At 39.4% G+C, this 24,774-nt stretch overlaps 1 long non-coding RNA gene across 1 annotated transcript in view; it reads left to right on the forward strand.

Moving 5' to 3' along the window:
- The window catches only part of LOC118483059, a 35,760-nt gene extending 11,348 nt beyond the window's left edge, over positions 1–24,412 (forward strand). Inside the window, exon 2 of the long non-coding RNA XR_004869528.1 lies at positions 24,232–24,412. This is a non-coding gene — a long non-coding RNA (uncharacterized LOC118483059). The remainder of the gene's footprint in view (positions 1–24,231) is intronic.
- Positions 24,413–24,774: the final 362 nt, after the last annotated feature.

The following is a 24,774-nucleotide window of genomic DNA, read 5'->3' on the forward strand; positions in this document are numbered from 1 at the left end:
ATCTCTTCCTTTTAGCAGCTCACGTTCAGCCACATCTTACCTTGAAGCTGGTCCTAGTGTGACAGACCAACCACTCAAGCCTTTAAGGTTTTGGGAGGCCAAGTCCAACCGTTTTTCCCTTATTTACCTCCCAACCCGTTACAACCGGTGCACCTATGGGGCATAAAATCACTCTTGATCAATTATGGCAGTCACCAACTTCAAGTGTTCCCCCTCCCATTGCTACTTCGTGAAAACAAGCCATGGCCACCTTGCCTTTGGCTCGAGGTGCGGTCATGAGGACATACATGGGAATGACTTATGCAGTAAGCCTTTAAGGCTTTAACCTTATGACACAGATAATAGCATCTTTTATGAGTACCATCAGAAAGCCTTTAAGGCTTTAACCTTATACCCTAGCTGATGACACGGATGATGAAACAAATTTCCTTTGCAGCACGTGAAAAGTGACACAAAAAGCCTTCAAGGCTTTGACCTTAATTTCATGAACCAAGTGCCAACCACTCACCAGGGTACCTCAAGCGGTAACCCAGCTTCAAGGGTAGTAGAAGACCTCTCAAAACCCTACAAGCCTAACAAACTTGTCTTGCTTCTCCCAACAAATCGTTGATTACAAGTTTTAAACCCAGATAAAGATGCCATCACGGTACTAAAGACTACCTCCAAATCTTCGCCAAGACTGCAAGAATTGAAAAATGACCCAACTCTGAATGTTGTCTCATGTTCATGCAAACCCTTGAAGGGCCTTCTGGCATATGGTTCAATGACCTTCCTGGACGAAGCGTTCAGACCTTTGACGATCTTAGCAAAAGTTCCCTATAACAACAGAGGCATGTCAATGACGCCACGATAATCTTCCAGACCAAACAACGTGATGATGAACGTCTTAGAGACTTCATCGAAAGTTATAAGAAGAAAGATTTAACTTACGCCAATGAAAAGATTAGGGTTGCAGGGTTCATGAATGCTAAATTCCAAATATTTCACAAGATACTTCAATAAATGTCTGCCCAAAACCCTTGAAGAAACACTTGAAAGGGCTGAAGCCCACATTCGAGGAGAATAAGCCGTAGACATCAAAGAACAAAATAAAAGACTCTTAACTGGAGCTTCCAGTATGGCTCTTATGACAAACGGTTCAAAGGTTCGGATTCCAGAAGGCCCGAAGGCCGGAACCCTCCAAGCCAAGAAAAAACCATAAACTTTACAGCCTTAACCAAGGCTACATAAGAGATCTTGGCAATCGAAGGGGAAAAACACAGCTTTCGCCCTCCTCAACCTTTGCCAAAAAACAAAAGATTGGAATAATCAAGCCAGTATTGTGAGTTTCACGAATAGAAAGGTCACCATACCAATAATTGCTTCCAACCCAAAAAGAGGATCGAAAAAGCCGTCAACTTCGAACTGGCTCACTTGGTTAAAGGGGTCAAGGACAAAATGGTTGAAGAATAAAAGTAGGAAGTGAACATGATCGACCTTTAAAACAAAGCTTTAACCCTCTCAGCTGATGAAAAGCTTGAAACGCTTGAACCCTCTCAGCGACGATGAGCGTTCAAAGCTTCAACAGTCTGAATCCTCCAAAATCATGCTTGAGAAATGCTTTAACCCTCTCAGCTGATGAAAAGCTTGAAACGCTTTAACCCTCTCAGCGACGATGAGCGTTCAAAGCTTCAACAGCCTGAATCCTCCATCGAAGGTATCGCAGACATACCTACCAAGCCTTTAGGCCAAATAACCCCTAATGTTTGTTCAGCGAAAGAACAAAAGGACGAACCGAACAACTCACTTTTACGGTGATCAATATCCCTTCCGACTATAATATCATCATAGGAAGGCCATGGCAAAGTGTGTTCGGAATGACAGTTTCAGTTGGCTAAGGCGCTGTGAAGTTTCTCATTGAAAAAGGGATAACAACCCTTCAACGTACCCAAGAAGCTTTTGTGGATGAAGGGGAAAGCTCAAGAAAAGGACGAAGACGATGAACATGGGTTGGACATAAACCCAAAATATCCTCAACAGGGGATAAGGGTAAACACTAACCTTTCCAATGAAACCCTCTCATACCTTGAAAAGTTGCTCTTGCACTATGTATTCGCTTGATGCCCCGAAGACATGACCGACATCCCTCATAGAATTGTTGAAACATGAGTTATGGATCCCATCTGATAATAAGCCCATTATACAAAAGATGGAAAAGCTTGTTCTAGCCGGAATCCTTCGAGAGGTCAAGTATCAATCATGGGTAGCCAATCCGGTAATGGTTCAAAAACCCGACAAGTCTGGGAGAATGTGTATCGATTTTAAAGACTTGAACAAATCACGCCCAAAGGATTGCTGCCCGCTACCCGAGATAGACCTCAAGGATAACTTGCTCACAGGCTTCCCATTCAAGTGTTTTCTTGATGCCTAAAAGGGTTACCATCAGATCCTGCTAATAAGAAAAAAGATGAAGAAAAAACCACATTTCACACTAATGAAGGTATATCTTGCTATCAAAAAAATATCTTTTGGTTTAATAAATGCATGTGCCACTTATCAACGTCTGGTTGACAAACCGTTTGCCAGACAAATCGGCAAAAACATTAAAGCTTATTTTGACGATTTGGTGATCAAGAGCAAAACGGAATACAAAATGCTCGATAATATACAAGAAACCTTCCAAAACTCGAGAAAGATCAACATGAGGCTTAATCCAATCAAGCGCTCGTTTGTAGGGCATATCATTGGGAAACAAAGCATAAAAGCTAACCCTCAAGGGATATGCTAACAAGAAAGGCTTTCGATAGAAAGCTTACAGCTTTAAAGCGTTTTACCTCAAAAGGAAGCCTTCAACCAAATGAAGCAACACTTGGCTTCACTCCCAACCATTTCAGCTCCGGAAACAGGAGGAACGATCTCTGTCCACCTTTCGATTGCTGAAAAAACCATAAGTACGACTCTAATCATTGAACGAAATAAAGTTCAGATACCCATTGACTTTTTCAAAACTTCAAAATTAGCAGAAATCAAATATTCTTCTTCGAAAAAACTTGCTCTAGCCCTAGTCCAAACGGCTAGAAGGCTTCGAAGGTACTTTCAATCACACCCGATACAAGTGGTCATTGACTAACCTATTAAGAATGTACTTAAAAAATCACCTATGTCCCGAAAAAAGCTGTCAAAGCCCAAGTCTCAGCTGACTTCATCATAGAAGTCCCTAAAAAAGTCACAACGGAAGTCAATACAACCTCCACTGAACCCTCTGACCGCCATACCTGGAAGCTCTTTACCGATGAAGCTTCAACCATTGAAGGGTCAGGAGCAGGGCTAATTCTAATTGATCCTAATGAATTGGAATTCATGTATGCCCTTCGTCTTGAATTTCAGACTACAAACAACAAAGCTGAGTATGAAGCAATGATTGCTGGGCTCAAGCTTGCAAAAATATGGGTGTCAAAAGGCTTCAAGTCTTCACAGACTCGTTTCTTGTTTCAAACCAAATAAGTGACAACTACACAGCCAAAGAAATGGGGGTTCAAAAGCTTCAAGTCCTCACAGACTCTCTCAAGCCAAGACAACAACAACTACATAGCAAAAGAACCCAACATGAATAAGTACCAAAAGAAATAAAAGGAATTGATGAACATATTTCAAACATGTGGCATCAAATAAATTCCAAGATCTCAAAACAAGAGAGCCGATGCACTAAGAAAGCTTGCATCTCTTACGTTTTCCCACCTCACCAAGAAGATACTAGTTGAGGTATTAAAAACCTCATCCATCCAAAAAACACGAGGTTCAAGATATGATCACCAAAGAAGGGCCAAATTGAATGACTCCCATTGAAAAGTTCCCCAAAAACGATGAGTTACCTAATGACCAGACTAAGGCTGAAAAGGTTCGTATCAAGTCAAGGCAGTATGTGTTACAAGGATATATCCTTTACAAAAAAGGATACCTTGCACCACTACTTCGATGCGTTGGCCCAAAACAAAGCCAATATCTGATCAAAGAGGTTCACGAAGGGATATGTGGAGCTTATTGTGGCCCAAAATCGGTGGTGTCAAAGTTGATGAACCTCGAACACTTTTGGACTTCCATGCATCGAGATAACTCCGAACAACTGCGAAAATGTGAAACTTGTCAGTTACATGCTCTGGTACCCAAAAGCCCCAAACATGACCCCGTTCCCATCTCCTTGGCTTGGCCATTTCACAAGTGGGGTATAAACATTGTTGGTCCATCCCCACTAGCCAAATAAGGAGTCAAGCTCTTATTGGTAACCGTGAATTACTTCACCAAGTGGCCAAAAGTAAAACTACTGGCAAAAATCTCAGGGAAACAGGTCATTGATTTCGTTTACGAAAACATAATCTGTCGTTTTGGGCTCCCAGGGGTACTAGTCATGGATAACGGGAAATAGTTTGCCAAGAAACCTTCTAGCTCCTGGTGCAAGGAGTTCAGAATAACTCAAGTATTCAGCTCGGTAGCTTACCTACAATCCAATGGCCAGGTTGATAGGATAAACCACAATATTGTTGAAGGTATTAAATCTCGATTAGGAAGATACGACAACAACTGGCTCGAATAGCTTCCCAATGTGCTATTGGAAATTCAAACAACCAAGAAAACGAGCCACAAAGAAAATACCCTACAACCTAGTGTCTGATCAGAGGCTGTAATCCTAGTTGAAATCAGAGCAACAACACAAAGAACAATTAACATCGACCTCAAGCCAAATAAGAAAGAGACGATGTTGAATTTGAAACTCCTCGAAGAGGCTCGTGATCAAGCAGCCATACAAAATGCAAGGTACAAGCAAAACATGGAATTATATTACAATACACGGGTGAAGCATGAACGCCTCAAGCCGGAGGACCTTGTGCTTCGAAATAATGATGCCTGCAAGAAAGAAAGCCAAGGAGAGCTTGGCCCTAAGTAGGAAGGGCCATACACTATCCTTAAAGCCTACAAAAGGGGATCATACAAGCTGGCAGGCCCGCAAGGCAAAAAGCTTTCCCACCATTGGGATGCCAAAAACCTTAAAAGGTTCCATGTTTAACCAAAACATGTTACAAATAGTTCCAAAAAGTTGTTCTATTCCCCTAGTAATCAAAGTACTTTGAAATGAATGAACAATGAATCAAAATTTGTCTTTCTATCCTATAATCAGGTTGAGAAACTAGCAAGAAACTCCATGGCAAGGGCCATGTAAGGGGATGAGCTCCCAGGCCACATCGCTCAATAGGTTCAAGGGTTGAATGGACCTATATAAGGGGTGAGTTCCTAAATCAATACAACTCCATGAGACTCATAGAAATCTTGAAAAACATGTCTCATAGACGGGTTTGAACAGCCTACACCAAATGTTCCTTAAGCCCCAACATTGGCTTACGAACCAAAAAGACTCTAAGTGAATGTCATACATAGGATAGAGGTTGTATCTTCTTGTTAAAAATATCCTAAGGCTAAGTGACTGCAGCACTGAACCCTTTAAGGTATAAGTAACATAAGATGCACCACCCAAAACAAAGGCAAAAATACAAAACCAATGAAAACACAAGGGAGTAATCAGAACAACACAATAAACATAGCAAGATAAGTTAAAAATAGCAAGGGCCATACTGGCCATCAAACATAAAACATTGTCCACAAGCCTTCCAGGCTTTAACAACCAAGGGACCTATACGGTTCCCTTAAAAAAAAAATGTTCAAACAAACAGCCCATAGCATTGTTCGACATGCTAAGAAAGCTATGAATTAAGGTTTCTTCTTCACTTAGCAACGTCAGGCATGGTAGACTTTGCTGCATCATCCTTCTTCGAACCTAATCATCTTGGGTCTTTTTAGCCTTCCTCTTTTACCTCCCTACTGCACCCGCTGCCTCGGAGGCTTCAAGGCTTGAACCCTTTGAGCCCTCACCACCTTCAGAACACATTTCCTCGCTATCTCCGGAGCAAGGACGTTTATTCGAGAGAGACTTCAACACTTTGTTACAAACAGCCTCATTAAGGCCCTTGGGTTTTAGCTCCTGCAAGACAGGCAAAGGTTTACCAAAACACTTAGAGACTTCACCCACATAAGGGTAAATAATATGCCCTACCTTCAAAACAGTTTCCTTGAAGGCTTCAAAGGCTTTGGGTTGAAAAAGAGAAGACTTTTCCTAAGGCTCCCCAGGTTCACAAAGCTTTGTAACCAGCAAACAAACCTTGGTGTCTCCCATGAGCAAGAAGCTTGGTGTACACATCACCCAAGACTTTGTTGAACTCCGACGAATGGAGAAGATAGGTAACCACTTGCTGGAATCCATGCTCAATGAGCCATTCATTATCAGTAGTTGCCTGGGCAAGTGAAGCTTTTAACCCTTCTTTCTCCTCTAATAAGGCCTTTTTTTGAACAACCAAGGCAACCTTATCGACCCTGACTTAAACCTTGTCAGCCTCCAAGCGTTTTTCCAACTCAACCATATCAGTCTTGTGCGGGAAGAAAACTCCTCAAATCTTCAAACAGCAATGCTTTCTCCTTCTCAGTGTAGCCCTCAGTTTCTTTCAAAGCAACCATTGAAGCTTTCATCTAATCCCTCTTCTTCGAAAAGACTTCATATTCTTGCATCCTTTTGCGAAATTGGGATACGCCCTATAGAAGCAAGGCAGCAAGGTTGCAAGCACCCATCATCATTTTCGAAATCATTAGTTCATTGTCCATACACGAGCAAGAACCTCACACAGTTGGAGGAGAAAAATGGGTAAGAACATCCTCACAAACGGACGAATACTTGAAGCCGTCACCAACTGTGACCTTCCAATCCGGCACATAAACCTCTTCGGGATTAACATTGGTGGAACCTTCACCACCTTTCCCGAAACCCTTCAAGCTTACAACCTTCTTACCCGCTGCTTTACTCTCCTTACCAATCACCAAGGGCAACTCCTTATCTTTTTTTTATTATGTTCTCTCAACCCCAACTTCCAAGTCGTCCGAAGCCTCTATATCATCACTCCATTGCACTGGCTCGGAGGCCGATAGTTGGTCAGCTCTCTTTAACATACGTTAGGTTAAACAATGGGTAGAAGCCTTGGAAGCACCGACCCTAGTAAAGCCTTTGACATTTGGAAGGTTCACATAACCTGAACCCTCGAACCTGTGTTCAGCACCTCTGGCAACAACATCTTCACCGGGGGTGGCCTCAGCATCCCCAAACACAACATCAGAGGTATCATCACTCTTGATAAAGCATAAGGCAAAACATCATACCCTGATCATACCTCATGGGCACAGGGTCACGATCCGGCCTGTCCCACAAGGTGCTCACACCCATCAACACTAAAAGGTCTTCAGGAAAGGGACGAAGCCTTGAAGGACACTTCCTAATGGCTTTTAAACAATCTAGTTTAGACTCAAATGGCTTAAGCTTGTTTAACATAGCATCAGGGTGCCTCCAAACAAGCTTGAAGAAAACAATGGACTCAGAAATCCAGAAAATTCGGTCCTTCCAAGAACAAACGGTAGTAACAATTAAGGAAGTCAAACAAACATCAACTTGGGATGTCTCAAACGTGACCCAATCGTCGTTCTTGGTCAACCGTAAGAAACATTGAAACAACAATGATGGGTCATACCATATCACAAGACCTCAAAGTGTAAAATCCCAGCAAGACCTTGAGAACGCAACTAACCAAGCGACACACAATAATACTCTAAGATATTCAGAACAAAGACCAAAAACGAATGACACAAGTTGGAAAACTCGAAATGACAGCAATAAAGAGCAATCGAACCAGCGGGACACTGATCGATCGATTTATCTAAAACCCGGAGCCACCGGATTAAACTTTAGATCGATCCCCCATTATTTACAAAAAGCCTCAACTTCCTATCTAGTGAGACAAGAATAACTCACATACAGATCTTTGCTAGCACCCAGGAGAGGCGATCAAAAGAAAAAAGAAAGTGAAGAATAGGCAGTTATTATTACGCAAAAGGCAAAAAACTGCCATCCATCACATTAACTGTCATTTCAAAATTCAAATCCAAAAAACTTAGACGCCTGATAACCTTTCAAGCCTTGAAGCCTTTAAGCAATAAAAATCGTGTACAAAAGTCAGAAGCATTTGAGCTTACACCCCAAATACCTCTGACTTGGGGGGCTGATGACGGGGGTAGCTCAAACCTTAATAAACTGATTAGAGACACAGTAGCTTAAAAGGTTAAAAGGTTAAAAGGTTCGGAAATGGTCCAACGGTCATGAACAGTAAAAAGGACAAACACAGTGTCCGGTCACATCAACACTTAACGTGTGAAACCTTCTGCCCAGCCACAACCAGAACATGTGGGAGAGCACACCCTTTTGTCCGCAGGTCCAAACCCTTCAACCCCCAAAATGGGCAAACCCCTCACTGCAAGCACAGATTCACTAGTCACGGGTTTCTTCTTTGAGAAACACCTTCCCCTATAAAATATAGGCCATTCCACCATGCCATTCACTCCAGGATCAGCAGATGTGATTCTAACTCTCTGATTCTCCTTCTCCCTCTTGAGAACTAGCTTCATGCTTGCTTCTCTTCTTCACACTAAATAATTCATCTTCTCCAACGATCGCTTTCTGGGCTGATTTCTAATCAGCTCAAGATCTAAGGAAGATAAAAAACAATACTAGTGAATCTCTCTCCACGTCTTGCAAACGTGGGGGGACCCCACGACCTACGTTAGGCTAATCGAACCCCTGAACCCTTTTACCCAAGAGATATCGCTACAGGCCTTGGTCTATTATTTGTTGCATCAACAGGTAAATTACTTTTTGAGTCACTGTGTTTTATGGGTTTTAACTAGTTGAGTCCAAAAGCAAAAAGTTTAACGACCTGAGTCCCCATAAGCATATTCTTTAACCATTTGAGTCCAAATTTCTAACTCCATCTACCAAGTATGTTAACTATGATGGTAATTTGGTCATTTACACACAAAGTACAAGTCTTGTATGCACATAAGTATAAGGAACAAGTCTTTAATGCATTAACTTTTACTTTTAATATATAATATATAGAAAAATAAATTATCTACCTTTCTCCAGCCACCAACACCGTCTCTCTCTCTCTCTCTCTCTATCTTTCTCCGGCCACCACTAACAACCATCCCCAGCAACCACCCTCAACCACCAACAACTGGCCCAGCCACAAACAACATAACAGAACCGATACACATCCAAAAACTCAGACAAGAGAAGAATAAACACCCTACAAAACCCAACCCCAATAGACAACAAACACTGCTCAAACTCAATTCTTCCTCTGAACACGACCTGTAAAAAAACCCACATTAACAAACACCCATCATCTCAAACTCTGACCCAATTCAATTAATCTTCCTGCTTTTACACCTCTGCCACAATGAATACATTAGCAAATCAAATTAAAAAACATAGCATCAATTCACCATCAAAAAACTCATTTCTTCACCATCAAAAACTCATTTCTTCAAACTCAACGACACCGTTTCGATTTGTATCTTTATTTTCTTACTCTCATCTGCAGTATTCCTCTGTTTTTTGCACTCACAATCTATCCAATTTCGCCGATTACACCGACAGACATTCCATCTTCCTTCTCTGCAACGGAATACGGAGATTAGATGAAATCTATACAGGAATTGGCAGCTTTGTGAACTGTAAGACCCTATTCACGGATTGACCCAAAACGACGCAGCGGAAAATGAACCGCAAAATTTCTTTCTTTTAACTATTCTAACATACTTAAATACTGTTTAGGTCAACCCTTCTAACATAAATACATCATTTATATTTAATGTAACTATGTTAACAAGTTATTACAAACAACGTGACCGCTTTCCCGTACAATCCATGATCTTCAACTTGATCCTCGTTCACATGTCCATCATGAATATCTGATTAACCTGCGGTCACCATATATAACCAACACGTTAGTACATGGTAACATCATATATAATTTAATACATATACCTAAAAGGCTATATCACATTCTAACTACGTAAGGTATTCCATTGAAACATCCTCTCAATTTTATTTACTCGAGTCCGACATCAATTCCTCAAGAGTCCGGCGTTCCCATACCTGCACTCCATTTATTTCATTCTCAATAGTAACATGGTTAGGAGTACGTAATCTCAAACATATTGAAAACCCACATCTTCACATATACGTATACCAGTGATCTACAATCATTATATTACAACACGTGTATGCACTTTCATATATCTAAGTACATTCACACGTATCCCATTCATATGTACGTACATACAAGTTCACACTACTTACACACGCTACAGATCCATATCTACATACATACATACAAGTCACATTCACTTATTTGTAAGTTGAGTCTTATCTACAATTATATCAACACAAATTAATGCAATTACAAACAAACGTAACCGACTAACTTCCAACAAACATGATGAACATTCCATTAACACGATGAACATTCAGCAACATAATGAACATTCCACTAACACGATGAACATTCAGAAACATAATGAACATTTCATTAACACGATGAACATTCAGCAACATAATGAACATTCCATTAACACGATGAACATTCAGCAACATAATGAATATTCAATTAACACGATGAACATTCAACAACATAATGTACATTCCATTAACACGATGGACATTCAGCAACATAATGAACATTCCATTAACACGATGAACATTCAGCAACATAATGAACATTCCATTAACACGATGAACATTCAGCAACATAATGAACATTCCATTAACACGATGGACATTCAGTAACATAATGAACATTCCATTAACATGATGAACATCCAGCAACATAATGAACATTCCATTAACACGATGAACATTCAGCAACAGAATGAACATTCCATTAACACGATGAACATTCAACAACATAATGAACATTCCATTAACACGATGAACATTCAACAACATAATGAACATTCCATTAACACGATGGACATTCAGCAACATAATGAACATTCCATTAACACGATGAACATTCAGCAACATAATGAACATTCCATTAACACGATGGACATTCAGCAACATAATGAACATTCAATTAACACGATGAGACTATCATCTTATTACATTAAGGATAGACGAAGTTCATATGAACTTACCTTGGTACTTACGCTTACCCATAAATTCTTACATGGTTCCCTATATACAACATACCAAACTTCATTTATAAATAAGAAGTGATTCCGGAAATCACTTACCTTAAGTGTCCGTATTCGCATCCGTTTCCTCGCCTCCTTTTGACCCGTTAGCCTTCCATGCTTCCATCCATCTTGACATGATCCCTATACTTTCATGTCATCGCATTCACATTCTTGTTAGCATCCATGATTGTACATATTAACGATCATATCAAATTCATGTTTCACATTTGACTTTCATTAGTCAATTCCAACAAGCATAAGGCATATTTCCACAAGTCAATCTTTTCAAGCTCATATAATTTATCACGTCATGACATATAACACATATGGATATAACATGCATCATATGACTTCCTATAATATTACAATTGTGACAAAAAGTCTAACATTGCTACTTATGCACAGTTGACTTTCAGAAAGTCAACGATTTATCATATGAACTTTCGACTTAACCTTATACATCTATGTCATTATAGTAGACTATACTAATGACACTATATACATTTCATACTCACGATGCAATATGCATACAACCACATGATCATCTAGTTATATGCACACACCAAACATATTCAATTCTGTTCATTCTAGTACCATAATTCTACAACTAACACCATGACCTATGCTTAACAACCCAACATCATTCTAACTTCATCCTGTTCTAATGATCTCATATGCTTCACATTTAGAGTACTTTTACTTATCAATTTTGATTAAGCAATTATTCAAACATGTAGTAAACATCATACCACTCCAACATAGAGTACAATATTCTAATGCATACTTTTACCAAATAACATGGCCAACCAAATCCTACATGAATTCCATCTAAAAATAGATTTCTCATGTTTATTTATCATCAAATACATCATATCCCTATATTATATGATTTCATCAATTATTTGCATACCATTTCATCTATTAATCTCACCTAGGTATTTCATCAAACACTTGGTGTGCATGCCACAATTTATGCATAATGTACAAGTGTTTCATGTTTTAATTCCTACTTCATGATTTCATTCATCAATTAACACAAAAACATCAACAAATTCATATCACATTCAATCTGCCTAACAAGAACGCATTACATACAACATAGCACAACAAGATTTGAACAAGGATTGGACATGGGTGACACACCCATGTCACCATCTTCACCACTAGAAGTGGGTTTCACCTCCAAACATCAAATTACCCCAAACCACGCATAATCCATGTCCTATATGATGATTCTAACACATACTCATACTCATTTCATACAATTTCGCGATTTCTAACATAACCCACTTCGTGCATAATCACCAATCTAAATTTTAAGACATACCTTATGATCCCCTTGTAAAGGTGATCATTAATCCATGTTCGGTTGTGAATTTAAGCCTTGATTCACCCTTCAATTTGATGGTTATAGTTGAGTTAGGGTTTTGGCTCTTTGGAGCTCCTGAACGTTCAAGAACACACACGAAGTGTGTGTTTGTGTGTGGTGATATTTCATTTTAATAACCCAACTTCCATCTTGTTCCATTTAGCCCCTCGTGTTTGTCTCTTAACATAATTTGCACTACTTTCGTCATTTAATACTTTTAACCACACACTTAACTAGGTTAAATAGCCTAGTTATTTATTTCATGCTAAGTCATATAGGAACATACGGCAAATATAAACATTCGGGTTTTGGGGTGTTACATGAACAAACAAAGAAATGTGATCAAAACGCCTAATAACATGAATAAAAAGATTATGCAATGGTCACATTTTTCCCACCTCTGCATCTTGCATCTGGCTAGAGAGCGATACCTGTCTGAACGTCCCATTTCGCCGTGACTATTGACTGAAATCCTGAATCTCCATCGGTTGCATATGGACCCCATCCGCAGGGTGACCTACTGTTGAACGAGAATTCGTCTCTTCAAATGCTCGGAAATACGCATATGGACCCCACCCTGAAAAATAAAGGTATATGAACTGTAACTTTATAATCTGTTCCAAAACTAACATCCAAAAACCGAGGTGGTGGGTGTTGTGGAGGTGCGGCGGTGGTGGGTGTTGTGGTGGTGACGGTTGTTGGACCGTTCCGATGACCTTAAACGTCAGTAGAAGTAGTTCATCTCAGTTTACAAAGGCGGAAACAAAGTAAACTAAGTCAAAACAACTTGTTCCTTCCAATTTCTATTCTATTACTGATTGCGAGTCTTTACAATGATTCTGATACAAATCCGACAGCACCTCGACTCACAAACACACACATCGATCACTACTGTCCGTTTCAAATGACTTTCTATTTATAGACCCATGACCTTCCGTTTGAATCATGTTCAAACGATCAGGTGACTTCAAACGGCCAGGGTTCAAACGACCAGAACCAGTTCAAACGGCCAGGACCCTTTCAAACGGACAGGCATCCTAAAACCTATACAAACTCTAATTTAATCATGTTTGAATAATTGTTTAACCTATCTAGACATAAGACTTGATAAGACGTAGTCAGCAGACATTTAGTGCACCAACAGACTCCCCCATGGATGTTGACGAAGTCTTCGGCGTCAAGTCTTTAGTCTTTGTCTCTTCACAACTTTGTCTCCTCATTGTAACAACTCAATCTTCACAGGTTCAAAAACTTTTTCTCGCTCCATCTTCAGTCTTCCCTTTTGCTGTTGTTCCAGACTCCCCCTTTCACAGACTCCTCCTCTCAGTATGTTGGGATCTGAGGTCTTATTCTGGATCAAGCTTTGACAATTAGCTTCTATGGGAATGATGAAGTCCAAAACCTGTTTAACCTACACATTCTCTACCTCAACATAAGTTTCACAAATTTATAACACTAAGCTTCCTGGTAGATATCATTAACACATATATTAGTTACATCAAGTTCAAATGAATGACCTTGATTAACCAAATATACAATCTTTCAAACCATTTATATATGTCATTCAAAGAATTTTCAACACAATTTCCCAATCCAATTCATCATGTTTAGCACTTAGAATTTTGAATATCAGCTCTTCAACATCAGTTGTCGAACATCTTTTTGACTTTTCAAAAATTTTATACTAAAACACTCCGAAAATCTTTTTGGATTTTTGTTTTTGAATAAAATGCAGTAAACAAATATATACAGATAATATTTTTGTGAGTTTGTGTAAGAGGATCATATCAGTTCATGAGACAAATCACTAGCACCATTAAGCTTTAATCATATTACGTTCTAAACGATTCACATAGATTGACGATATAGTTGTCCTCTTAAATTTTCACACAATTTTCAATCTATTCAGGATACGATTTAGATGTTTTAGGAACTTAACTCATTCATGCGTCCCACCTCTTGAATATACTCCCGTATCCAGAATCTCAATATTCAGTCTTACAGGTGAGTATACTACAATGATATCTGTACATAAATTAGGGGGTTAAATGCGAGGACTGAGGGATCTCAGGTCGATACTTCCGTATGCACAGAGAGATATCAGTTTCGACTTTGCAGTATGTCCCCTTTAGAGGATCTTTTCAGCTACAACAGATGATTATCAATTTTATTGTCTAATCAGCTGAGGGCTTTATGCTATATTTCAAGCATTTGGGGAAAGTATTATCCAAGGACTAGGTCAGAACTTCCGTTCAGCAGAAGTCCCGGAATAATACCCCAGACATCATAGAGTATAAACGCCTAGTATATCAGAATACGAGACCTTTCAAACGAGATTTCAGGGGTTACCTATATATCCAAGTAGTGTTCCCCACGAATTTCGCAAGTTTGAAATTTTAGGTTTATATCCCGAATAAATCTACTAAATGTACGAAAACCTATCGACACATCGTTAGTGAGACTGTTTAACTCATTTTGTCTTTCCAAATCTTTAGCATACTGTAATTGTCTAGCTGATGTACTATCATTTTCCCTATATACACAAGCTCTTTTTCAGATTTTATCATGTTTTTGTATTTTTCATGTTTTACTGTTTTTGTATTTTCTAAAAGTATAACTATGTACAACTAACTATCTCCCCCTAAATACCAAAACACGTAAAAAAAACGACAAACCATTGCAGATTGTTTCTCGTCTTCATCCGCAACAGTACTCTCATCAACGCTCACAACCCCATCCGACAATGAAAGCAATTTCATACCATTAAGTTTTAACAAATATTGAAACCGATTTTTATCAAAAGCTTTGGTATGCAAATCAGCTTTTTGTTCGTCAGTGTGGATTTTCTCAATTCGTATCAACTTTTTCTCGAAGCAATCGCGAATAAAGTGATGACGAATTTCTATATGTTTAGTTTTAGCGTGATGTACTGGATTTTTAGTTATATTTATTGCGGCCTCATTATCAACAAACAGAGGTGTGTTAAGAAACTGCAAACCGTAGTCGCGCATCTGTTGCTGTATCCACAGGATCTGAGAGCAGCAACTGCTAGCAGAAACATACTCCGCTTCACATGTAGATAGCGCCACAGATGTTTGTTTCTTACACTGCCAGGTGACCAATCTAGGACCAAAAAACTGGCATCCTGCAGTTGTTGATTTTGCGTTGACTTTGCAGCATCCGAAATCTGAATCGGAATACCCTTCGAGCGTAAAATCGCCTTTCCTAGGATACCATAACCCCAATGACGGAGTACCTTTCAGGTAACGTAATATTCTCTTGACAATAATCATGTGCGATGCTCTCGGGTTAGACTGAAATCTTGCTGCGAGGCACGTTGGGTACATAATATCAGGACGTGAAGCAGTCAGATACATCAAAGAACCTATCATGGAACGGTAAAACATTTCATCAGCCCTGTCTCCGGTGAGATCTGGGTGAATCCCATGATTAGTCGCAAGTGGGGTAGCAGCTGGAGTAGAACTTGGCATTCCAAATTTCTCTAGAATATCATGTACGTACTTCGTTTGATGAATGAAAATTCCCTCAGGTAGTTGTTCAAATTGTAAACCCAGAAAGAATTTCATCTCCCCCATTGATGACATTTCGAATTTCTTCTTCATCACCTGTTCGAAATCTTTACACAATTTCTCATTCGTTGACCCAAAAATTATATCGTCCACATAAATTTGTACTATCAGAAGATGACCATCAACGACTTTAGTGAAGAGAGTGGCATCCACTTTTCCACGTATGAACTGGTTAGCGAGTAGGTGTTGAGACAAAGTCTCGTACCAGGCTCTCGGTGCCTGATGTAGACCATACAACGCTTTGTCCAGCAAATAAACTTTGTTCTTGTGGATTGGGTCAGTAAAGCCCGGCGGCTGACCAACATAAACCTCCTCTTTGACCTTCCCATAAAGAAACGCTGACTTTACATCCAACTGATATACTTTGAAATTCTTCCAAGACGCAAATGCTAGGAAAATTCTGATAGCCTCTACTCGAGCTACAGGAGCATAGACTTCGGTAAAATCAATCCCCTCCTGTTGACTAAAGCCCTGAACAATGAGTCGAGCTTTGTTCCTTACAACCACTCCTCTATCGTCCCTCTTACATTTGAAAACCCATTTTGTATTGATTTTCCTTTGACCATCCGGCAAATCAACTAACTTCCACACCCCCAACTTTTCAAACTGACTTAACTCTTCTTGCATTGCTATGACCCAAGAGTCTTCAGTAAGCGCCTCTTTGTAAGTTCTCGGTTCGACCTGCGAGATAAAACAACTTAATGAAAATTCAGTTTGTAAAGGTGCTACTGTAGAATAAAAACATGTAAGGCCCTGGTCAATTTGACGTCTCGTGCGAACGCCTGATTGCAATTCTCCTATGATCAACTCCTCTGGATGATAAGACAGAGTTCGCGGCATCACTTCGCTTGGAACATCTACATTTCCCTCCAGATTAGTAACATTCTGCTCTGCATCTTGTTCACCAACTTGGTTTGTTTGACTTGACAACTGGATCTGCTCCCCCTCAAGATCTGAATCACCATGGTCAAATACTGGCATGTTATCAGCTTCTTGATCATCATTCACCTCCAACTGATTACCAGGAGTAACTTCATCATCATGTTCACCAGCATTACTAGGACCTGCTTCATCGTCATTTGAAGTTTCCCGAGGTCTTCTAGAATATTCCGCTGGGAACCTGAGATGCGACTCATACTCTCGCAAAATATCCAGCTCATCAAAGAAATCTTCTTCTTCCTCTGATTCTTCTCTCATGTCAAACGAATCCCAAAGTTTGTCATAATGATAACGCCATGAATCACCAGGATTCTGTGGCGGCATAGTGTAACCTTGACATTCAACATTCGTTGCATCAATAATCCTCTTCTCGCTTGGAACAAAGACACGCCGTGTAGGACTTGAATATCCAACAAAGATTCCCTCAATGCTCTTTGAACCAAACTTGCCATTAGGCTCTATCACCGTACAGGGTGACCCAAACAGTTCTAGATACTTCAAATTCGGCTTGCGTTTATTGAGTAGCTCAAAACACATCTTGTTGAACTTCTTTACAATAAGAACTCTGTTGATAGTATAGCATGCAGCAGAAACAGCTTCAGCCCAGAAATTAATTGGTAACTTAGAATCTGCAAGCATCGTTCTGGCTGTCTCGATTAGCGTCCGGTTTTTGCGTTCTGCAACTCCATTCTGCTGCGTAGTGTACGGAGCACTAAACTCATGCAGTATACCTCTTTCATCACAAAATTCTTCCATCTTACTGTTTTTGAATTCAGTACCATTATCACTGCGAATTCTACAGATAGGCCTCTGGTACAGATTCTCAATTCTTTTAAATAACGCCATCAAGCCGTCAAACTTTTCGTCTTTCGATTTCAAGAATGAAACCCACGAAAATCTGGAATAATCATCAGTCACGACCAAACAGTAGGAATCCCCTATTATACTCTTGACATTCACTGGACCAAACAAATCCATGTGAAGTCGTTCCAATGGTCTTAAAACTGAATTAACTTGCTTTGTAGGGTGTGAATTTTTCTTCTGTTTGCCTTTGACACAACTTATGCACTCCCCTTCCAGATGAAAACCTTTGACATGCACTCCTGTGACCAAATCGTTATGTACCAAGTGATTCATTTTCCTTAGGTGAATATGCCCCATCTTCCGGTGCCATTACCTCAACTCTTTTTCCGTTGCTCTGGACACAAAACAATGAGCCTGACCCGTGGTTGTAGTAGCGACGCTCATGTCTAACACGTACAGATCATTGACTCTTGGTGCCCTCATGATGATCCACTCTTCAGGTATCACAAATCCCGGTTTCAAGATCAAACATTCTTTGTCGGTGAAATGAGTAGTATACATCCTGTCACAGATCTGGGAGATACTTAGCAGGTTGTTCTCCAGCTCAGCGATGTAGTTAACTCTCTCAAACGTTACAATGCCATTCGATAACATTCCTTCACCTATGATCCTTCCTCCTTGATTACCCGCAAAACCCACGTAACCACCATTAATGTTATTCACATCATACAGCAACGCGGTCTTCCCTGTCATATGCCTTGACGCTCCACTATCCATTATCCACCAGGATACAAGTTTTGGAAGATCCTGCACATAACAAATCATCACTTAAACAACTTCAAGAAAAATGCCGATTCATGCTTCGCGAACCAGGAAGCTCCGGCAAGTCAGGGTTTTTCATTTGAAAAGATCCACCCAAGCCTGACCATCCTTGGGTGTTTTTGACACTTTTACCTCAAAACTTGGCTCTTCTGGTTTTGACGAACCAGAATCATTGCCTGAATGTGGCTTGTCTGACTTTGATGAGTCAGATTCATCGCCAACACGTGGCTCCTTTGCTTCCGAAGAAACAAATTCCTTGCCGGGAACTTTTTCTTTCTTATTTAACCTGTCTGTCCTCAGATTTGTATCTGATGAACTCAGTTTGCTTGATTTGTCAGTCTTTGATGAGCAAACTGGATTATAAGAACTCTTTTCTGATTTTCTTGTTGTATCCGAGGACAAAATCCTTTCCAGATACTCTCCGGCCTTCTTCCTCTTCTTTCGCAGTCTGTCTTTTTGCCCCTGAGACAGCTTTACTTTTGTTTCCTGAACTTTAGGTTCTTGAACCTTCTGTTCTTTGGGCTTGACACTGACTGGTTTCTTTGCCATTCTTTGAGATTCAACCCTCGATCTTCCCATCGATCTCCTCGGGCAATCTCTGGCAATGTGACCTCGAATTTGGCATTCATAACACCTTCTCGTTTCAAATCTCTGACTTTGGCAGTTAACAGCTATGTGCCCTTGATAGCCACAAGAGTAACACACTCTGTTATCATACCTTTTCTTTCTTTCATATCGTACACCATTTTCATACCACATACTTAGATCATAGCATTGAGTTGCCTTGTGGTAGTCATTTCTCTTCTTGTATCCTTGATTTGGCATTTGAGTACTGTGGTCAAACCTGCACCACTTATTACCAACTAATTTTGAATTTTCATTTTTAAATTTTTCTGATTTTTTAAAATGATTGGATGACTTATCTGATGAGCTTTTATTTTCTTTTTTAAGATTTTTCAAATTTTTATCTTTTTGTTTCTGTTCTGCATTCTTCTTAAAAGGTTTTTGCTTTGAGCATTCACCTATTTCAGTAGATTGCAAAACAGTATTTTGGAATTTTTCTTGTAAATCTAAAAATATTTTTCTTTTCTTTTTCTTTTTCTTTTTCATCATCAGATATTTCATCACAATCTTCAATTTTGACTTTGTCAAAATTTGTGATATTGTCACTTATTGGAACAGAATTGATTGGTTTTGGACAGGAAAACTTCAAACTGCCTGATGCAGTCACAAAACCCTTCAATTTCTTTTCAAGTTCATCAATCTTGTTTCTTGAATTCTCAGCTTCATTTTCAAGCTGAGATATTCTTTCAAGATGAGACTTGATAGAATTTTCATTTTCAATTTTAAGATTTTCAAGAACAGATTTTTCATTTTCCAAACTTTTAACTGTTCTTGAAATCTTGTTTCATTTTCTTTTAGATTTTTGTTTTCCAGTTTTATCCAAAAATCTCCATCTTCTGAAGATTTTCTTTTACTTTCAAAATCTTTTTCATTTCTTTCAAAATTTTGTTTTCTAATGACAAACTCTCAACAATCTTTAAAAGTTTGTCATTATCAGATCTCAATTTTTCGCAATTTAAACGCAAACTCAAACTCTGTTCTTCATCAGCCTTCTTCTCGATCTTCAGAGTATTGTTTTCCAATGTCAAACTCTCCAAATCCTTCAAGAGTTTCACACTGTCTGCGTCTGATTTTTCACAATTCAAGCATTTTCTTCTTTTCTCTTCCTCTTCTTTTTCCTTTCTCTCTTTTTCTTTTTCTTCTTCTATCATTTTCTCAGCTGGAGTTCCCCACCATTTATGTTGCCAATACTCATCATCTTCTTTGTATTCCTTGATGATGGCTTCAATATTTAGTGTTTTGTCGTCGATGGCAATGTTTCCATATTCATCAAGATAACACTCCCTTTTCGAATCCCATCTTCCCGCTCTTTTTGCATCCCGATAAATGCAAGAAATCCTAAGAATTTTGTATTCGGCAAGCATTTTCCGATAGCAATACTTCTGCTCTTCAGTACTTTCATCTTTCCACGGAATAGGTTCATCTTTCGCCATGAACTTATATTTGTGAATTTCCTGAAAAATCAGCAAACACTTAGAAACATTTTCGATTTAGAAAAATATCAGATTCAAACGGAACCTGTTCAAACGGAATGGTTCAAACAGTGATTCAAACGAGCAGGTTATTTTCAAACGGAATGGACTTGTCCGTTTGAAATAACAATAGTTTCAAACGACAGATATTCAAACGGAATGGACTTGTCCGTTTGAAATAACAATAGTTTCAAACGACAGATATTCAAACGGAATGGACTCAAACGGTCACGCTTCAAACGATATGATTCTAATTCAAACGACAATTTCAAACGGTCTTCATTTTCAAACGATCAGTTCAAACGATCAGTATGTTTTCAAACGATAGGACTTGTTTTCAAACGACCTGTGTCATTTTCAAACGGATGACGTCATTTTTCTTCGAACAATTTCAAACGGATAAGATGATTTTGATTAGTTTTAGATCGACTTTTGGTTCCAAATTGTCAAGGATTAGTTAATAATGAATTTCGTTTGATATGTGAATGTTTCAAGCCATTTAAACCGTGAAAACTAGTTCAAATCAGAAAAGAAAGGTAGAATTGAGATAATCCGGCGATTTCAAGCTGAATTTGGTATGAACTCCTCGTCCTGAGCTCTGATACCACTTGTTGGACCGTTCCGATGACCTTAAACGTCAGTAGAAGTAGTTCATCTCAGTTTACAAAGGCGGAAACAAAGTAAACTAAGTCAAAACAGCTTGTTCCTTCCAATTTCTCTTTCTATTACTGATTGCGAGTCTTTACAATGATTCTGATACAAATCCGACAGCACCTCGACTCACAAACACACACATCGATCACTACTGTCCGTTTCAAATGACTTGCTATTTATAGACCCATGACCTTCCGTTTGAATCATGTTCAAACGATCAGGTGACTCAAACGGCCAGGGTTCAAACGACCAGAACCAGTTCAAACGGCCAGGACCCTTTCAAACGGACAGGCATCCTAAAACCTATACAAACTCTAATTTAATCATGTTTGAACAATTGTTTAACCTATCTAGACATAAGACTTGATAAGACGTAGTCAGCAGACATTTAGTGCACCAACAACGGTGTAGTGGTGGTGGTGACGGCGGAGGTGTAACACCCTGTGTTACGGAAGTCAAAGTCAAGGTTGAAGTCAAAGGAAGAAAAGATTGCTAATTGCGATCTGTCACTCCTTGCTTAATTATTGATTTGATCACTTTGACTTGTAATCGAATCTTTCATTTTAATCGCTTTAGTTATATTATGTGGAGTATTTATTAATAATCGAGGTTTGATCGATGTTTATCGCATGTTTTATCGCTTTATCGCTAATCGCATCGCGATCGCGCTCGCTCCTTGATTGGTAGATTCTGAATATTGTTTTACGTGTGTGTGTTACTTATGTGTTACTTGTGCATGTTTACTTTATGTTTGTAGTGATTAATCGGAACGCAATCGCATATCTATCGCATCGCAATTTAATCGCAAACGCTAAACGCAAGTTAATTATGATGATTGTATGTTATATATAGTATTGTGTGTTTATTATTAATCTATCGTATCGTAAAATCAACCCTCGCTCAAACGCATCGCAACGCTCAGCACGCAACACAAAACGTCGAAACGCAACTCGTCGGAGCCACTCGATCGAGTGATCCGATCGAGGTGCCTCCTGATTTGACACTTGCCACCCTTTCCCTTTTTGGCAACCTATAAATACCCACCTGTCACATCAGTTGTGATGTGACAGCTCCCTCACTCGACCAGCCGCACTCAAGCCTTCATTTCTCTCGATTTCTCGCGATTTTTATAAGTTTTCAACCTAAATCTTGTACTTCTATAATCTACGCGCACTTCTTCATCATTTTCTCTTTTGAATCTTAACTTTTAACCGTGAAATCAGCGGATTTAAGGTGTTCTAGGGTGATGTCATCATGGAGTTCTTATGAGCTTCAAGGTTTGGCTTCATTCCACCAAGAACAACTCAGATCTGAGGGATTTCCACAAGATTAAACAATGTTTTCACATAGATCTACATATTTTCATGATTAAAAGGATTGAAATAAACTTTTCCAACTTTCTTTCAACTCTTTTACACTCAATGCACTCAAAAACCGATAGAATCAGAGCTCATTCAGGCCTTCTACTTTTCTCTAGTGATAGGTCGGTTTGAGATCTGGATTCTATCAACGAGACAACGATTTCAGGATAAACATGAACAACTGTCAAGGAACAGTCAACTGATTAGATTAGGGTGATCCCTGTTCGGTCGAACGACTTGGGACTTGCCGAGGTTCCGTTGTTTAGAACGTCGTCATACCGTCTCGATCAAACTATAAAACTTTCAAAAGAAATCAAGTTCAAGATGATTTGGTTCGTTGGGGATGGATTACCGCCCGATCGGATAGCCATTCGATCAAACGGCGAGTCGATCTGACTACACTTGGTTCCATACTAAAACACCTTTCAAGGTATCTGAACGTCGAACGGATTGTCGTCCGATCGGATAGCCATCCGATCGAACGCCCATCTGATCATGTGACATTTGGAACTTCGACACTTAATCATTTTCATAGTTTTCAAAGAACATCAGTTTCCAATGGATTGCTATCCGATCGGATTGCCATCCGATCGAGCGACAATCCTACTGAGAACTTGTTCTCACTAAGTGTCCTGCTAATCGGATCGCTATTCGATCGAACGACCGTTTGATCGACGACCTGAAAGGTAGAGATACTTCTCCGTTTTCAAAATGCTACAACTAAAACTTCAAAGCCATCATACACAAACACATCCTTACCAAATGAATGTCAGTCCAATCGAATGGCCATCCGATCGGATGACCATCCGAACGGATTGACATCCGATCGAATGGTCAACCGATCGGATAGCCATCCGATCGGGTTGCCACTCGACACTTAGCCACTCTTCACCATTTTACGCGTCGTTCATCGCTTATGCTATCGTTAACTGTTCAGGCTAATCTCTCAGCGCTCCGTTCAATCCAAGACAGTGTTTACTTGTTAAACGCCATCTGTGAGTATACTCGAACCCTTTTTGCTTTACGCACTTTTGGGTGTTACATACGTTACTTATTCAAATCAGAATCGACACACAACGCAAACACTATTTATACGCTAACCGTTATTGCATGCTACGTGTTATTCAATGAATGCTTGTATGTTATGTTAACACAGCGATTGTTGCCTGACACCTTAGCAACGATAGTACTATAGTTTGGACTCAGCACCTGTCGTGGACAGGGGTTGTTAAGGGCTTTACTTCACGTGTCCCAGTGGGGATATGTGTTGCGTATTCTACAACTCGCAGTCAGGTCTGTGCATATTTCTCTATCGATAACCTACTTGCCTTCACTTTGTATATGTTACATGTTGGTTATGCGTAAATGATTTCGAACTTTACTATACTGTCAAACTTGTATGATCACCTTGACACTATGTGTATTGACTTTTATTTTAACGTATGTGACAGGTGCTTAGGATGCAGTGCTTTGCTTGCTTTTCATGGAGTCAAGTAGGATTGAGAGTCTAGAAACAAAGACAATTTATTTTATTTAAATCTGAGGTGTCAGAATATGTTATTCGTCTTTGAGATACCGCGGTCTGTAATAATTTACTTGCTTAATAGGTTATGGTATGGGACATAATATTAACTATTCGGTAAAGTAGTTGTTATGGAATTTCTCTCGGACAATCTGTTTCGCTCAGTGGCATGCCCCAATGTTTCCGTCATCGGTTGGGGTGTGATAGGAGGTGTAGTGGCGACAGTGTGGTGTTGATGGTGTGGCGACGGTGGTGTTGATGGTGGAGATGTGGTGGGGGGATGGGTGGAGGTGTGGTGGTGGGATGGAGATGGTTTTGGTAGAAAGAGAGAAAGTTCTTGAGAAATTTGGTATGACTTTTATGATCTGGATGGATTTGATCTACAGAATGTGTATATATATATTTAATAATAAAATGGTTTTTTAATTAAAAGGGTAATTTGGTCATTTAACAAAAGTTAACAGAATAATTT

The sequence above is a fragment of the Helianthus annuus genome, chromosome 10, assembly GCF_002127325.2.
Source record: "Helianthus annuus cultivar XRQ/B chromosome 10, HanXRQr2.0-SUNRISE, whole genome shotgun sequence".
Taxonomy (NCBI): Eukaryota; Viridiplantae; Streptophyta; class Magnoliopsida; order Asterales; family Asteraceae; genus Helianthus; species Helianthus annuus.